The sequence below is a fragment of the Chrysochloris asiatica genome, unplaced genomic scaffold (assembly GCF_000296735.1).
Source record: "Chrysochloris asiatica unplaced genomic scaffold, ChrAsi1.0 scaffold00140, whole genome shotgun sequence".
In the NCBI taxonomy this organism is placed as follows: Eukaryota; Metazoa; Chordata; class Mammalia; order Afrosoricida; family Chrysochloridae; genus Chrysochloris; species Chrysochloris asiatica.
Window position 1 is genome coordinate 8378807 of NW_006408658.1, and position 4001 is coordinate 8382807.

General features: G+C 46.9%; 1 pseudogene; it reads right to left on the reverse strand.

The window, feature by feature from the left end:
- Window positions 1-2504: 2504 nt before the first annotated feature.
- On the reverse strand, window positions 2505-3327 carry LOC102841890 (annotated as a pseudogene).
- Window positions 3328-4001: the final 674 nt, after the last annotated feature.

Below are 4001 nucleotides of genomic sequence, written 5' to 3' on the forward strand. Positions count from 1 at the left end.
CGTCTTCACACCAAGCCTACATGACCACAGAATGGCAGGTGTTGTATAGAGCAAGGAAAAAGTAATTTTAATAAATCATTTAAAGACTTCAAAATTGTGAAAATCAACATGGATAGTGTTTAGCGATCTCCAAATGCCAGGAATGTTTTCTCTGTCTCTGTCTATCCTTTGTACTCCACTGAGTTTTTTCTGCCCACTCTCACTAGACCATAAGCAGCAGGATGTCTCTTCCTGTGGACACCCCGGTTCTAGAATAGAGAAAAGAATGACAGTTCCAGCTTTTAGGGAGCTCAAGCAAGAGGATGTGCACACAGGGCACTCCACGTAGGTTGAAAGAAACAGAGGAAGAATCCATGAGCATGGCACCTATGGGAACTCAAGAGTGGAGTTTGGAGGGGAGAGGAACAGGAGGAAGATGGCAAAGGGGAGGGTCTTGCAGGCTGAAAGAAGGTCCAGGACAGAAAGACAATGACAACCAGTTTGGCCAACACAAGGGTACTCATGAAAAATAGTCTGTGAGGTCAAATTCTTAATTTCCAAGAAGAAATTTCTTACTGTGGTGGTGAAGCTGAGGCTGGGAGCAGCTCTGTGCAGGAAGCCACGCACAGCCAGGAAAGATGGGTGAGAGCAGAGAGGGGCTGAACTCAGAACTGCCTCGACAAGCCCAGTGCTGCACAGGCACCTCTATACAAACAAACATGCACAGTCCTGTCTACATCAATCAAGACTTGAGAGAGGAAAGGAAAATAAAAACAAAGAAAGGTCATAGATATTTTCAGTTCAAGTTCCTAGCACCTGCCTTAAGCGTGGGCAAGAGCAGTGAAACAAATCCCACATCCAGTAACAATTCAAGTCTCCCAATCACAACCTTCACCTTCCCTGAGCTATCATCCTTACCAAGAAGTCATAAATCAATTATCAGTTCATCATAAATAAGTTCCTACCATTAACTTCACTAACACCCCATGTTGAGCTGAGAACCCACCACAGGGAGGTACTTCTGACCTCCACTTGGGCCCTCGCTATGTGGATGAAGCAGAGTCAAGGAGAATCAACGCTCTACGGTGCAATTCTAACCAAAGCCACCCTACCACCCCCACCCCCACCCCACCCCACCCCCCACACACACCATCGATTTCCTTCCTCAGCCCAGAATGCTTCCCTCAACAGCTTGGAAAAAAGGAGCCATCAGGTGGAGGGACACAATGAAATAAAATAGTTTTTAATGTCTTGATGTCCACTGAACCAAAGTAGACGGAAACATTTCAAGACATGATCATTCAGACTAAAGAAACAGACTACTCCAAACTAATTATGGGATGATGATTTATCACACATGCACTCAATATGGAACATTTACTACTGACCAGATTCCGGCAGCAACAGGTTCATTCAGAAACAGCACATTGCAAAAGATGGATCTTGTGACTTCTAGTTGTCTATAAAAATACAAATTTGTCTGGGGGTCAGGAACAAAAGCATGAACAGAAACAGCTTATCAAAGAATGTGTTCATTTCATACTGCACAACTTCTATGTAGATTCTAGTGTCTGGAAATTTACTGCTGGTTCATTTATTCAGAGAGGATTCTTCACTTCTCTTACCCTCACTACAGCTCCCCTCCCTAAAATCCAATGAATGAAGGACACTTAGTATGGAACTATATGGAAAGAACGCTGCAATTTAATCAAGTCACAGACGTCAACCTAATAGCCGCTGGTCTGATTTGCGCCCTCCGTCTGAGGGCCTCAGACGTTTAGGGACTGTCTAGATCTACATTTCATCTGGAAGCACCCAATACTTTTGCCTTTTGGGACTCAAAGTCCCATGTAGAAGAAACTGAGGTTCCAGTGTATGAAATTCTAGGGAGTAATGGGGAAAGCCAGATCTGCCAGAAACCAGCTGCATGCTTCCCTTTCCTGATTGTAAATGAGGGGGTGGGACTAGCAGGGCTGTAGGGTTCTGGCCAGCTGAAACTCTGGGACTCAGTCTTGAAGTCCAGTTCAACACAGGATTGTCAGGAAGGCTCAGGCAAACCTTCCTTACCACTTTGTGGCAACAATTTAAAGTGGTTTAAAAATACTTCTCTGCTGCAACTTGAGGTTTCTCTCCCTCCCCTTAATATCAAGGACTGTTTCATTTCCCCGGAGCAGACCACGGTGGCTGCTAAGATTGAAAACAGAGTTTCTGGCCTGGTGAAGACAGGGCCTTGGAGTAACGTTTGTCTGTGGTTTTCATTAACAATGTTAACCAAATCAGAATATAATTCTGCTAGTTCTTCTACAGATCTACTTAAACTTGGATGAGACTGTTGAAAAAGTACATGAGAAAATCACCCGTGGCCTCTAAATTAAGCACTGAGTGTCTGAGAGCTCCAGAGCCTCAAAGGTTTACTACGGTCACTGCTCCATAGTGTTTTCCTCTTGGCAATGGACTCCATGCGAAAGCAGCCCAGGTTTGCAGCGTATTTGTACAACTAAAAGTAGATTTCGAAGGATCCAGCTCTAGTCATTGCTGCCACTGCCAGATTAACTCAACTGCACGTTGTTTCTGAGGGGTGTTCATGAGCTGGTTGCTTCCTTGTTGCCGGCTGGTTCCGTTGGCCATGGGCAACCTGCTGCTGTAGGACTGCTTGTGGGAGGGCTGTGGAGGGGAGGCTGGGGCATTGTCCTCAACGCCACTGCTGGAGCTATCTTCATCACTGCCTGAGGAGCTGCTTCCACTGCTGCTCAGCTGCTCAATGATGTCAACTTCAGCCCTCAGCTCTCTTTTGATGTCATCCAGCTGAGGTTCAGGTGAGGGATTATCTTCCAGTGGAGAAGTTTTAGGTCCTACTGGAGGCTTTGGTGGGGCTCTGAATGGCATAGGTGGTGGAGAAGGGAGAAGTGGGGACTGTGATGTTTGTGGGGGACAAGTACGCTGCTGTTCCATTTGGGCCTGGATTTTACTGCTTCCCTCAGCTCTTGTTTTCTTGACCTGAATGCTGCTACTGAGTTTTTCCAGCACATATTCACCAGTGTCATGATTAATAATGAGCACACAGTCTTTCTGATAAGGCCGCTTATTCCCTTTGAACACAGTCATTGGTGGTGTGGATCCAGGGATATGTGGCAGTGTAATTGTGACATCATCTCTTTTGCCAACCTGAAGCTCTCCTTCACAGAAAGTGTCTATAGATGCTGGCTTAAAATCATAGCAAATGGTGTGAAGGGAAACTCACGGCTGCTTCTCGAAGCTCTCCCCGAGCCGCAGGCAGTGCTGGTCCAGCAGTGGGTTCACGGTCCCATTCATGGCCCCGCGTGGGCCTATCACCTGGCCCGACGCTCTCCTGGCACAGCCACAACAATCAGCTTTTATACAAAGTTACAGGTCAACTCCAGCTTACCTCTGAATGGTACTGAGTAGTTCCATCTGATTAGAGGGTTCAGGGAACCCTTCCTGAGTTCTAAGAAGAGCATTTTACCAGAAGAACATCAGATGCAGAATACTTGATGTTCTGGGCAGAGACATAGGGGTTAGAGAGCACAGCATGCAGGAACTGTAAGCAGAGTTGACAGCTGGCACCTAGGCTCAAGGTGGGAAGGCTCCTCCTTGCCCTGACCATGAGGTTTCCTTTTCACTAGGTGTAAGTAGTAGAGACTCACTCCTCTTCCCATCCAATCCTGTGTGTCCTGGGAAAATCTGCAGGATATGGCTGATGCTCAAGCTGGATCAGGGCTTGGTGTGTGGAAAATGGGTGTCACCTACAACAGGATTTGAGCTCAGCCAGCAACACTCTGAGCCAATTTGGGGAGCTTAGCAGGATAGGACAAAGCTGATAGACCTCACTCATGACCTCAGGGATGGCAACTCATTCCCTGTGAACCCACTCTGAATGAAGGTCTCCTCCCCGAGCCTCCTATGATTTCTCCACCTAGGGGCTGCTTTGTTGTTGTTGTTAGGTGCCATCGAGTCGGAACCGACTCATAGCGACCCCATGCACAACAGAACGAAACAATGTC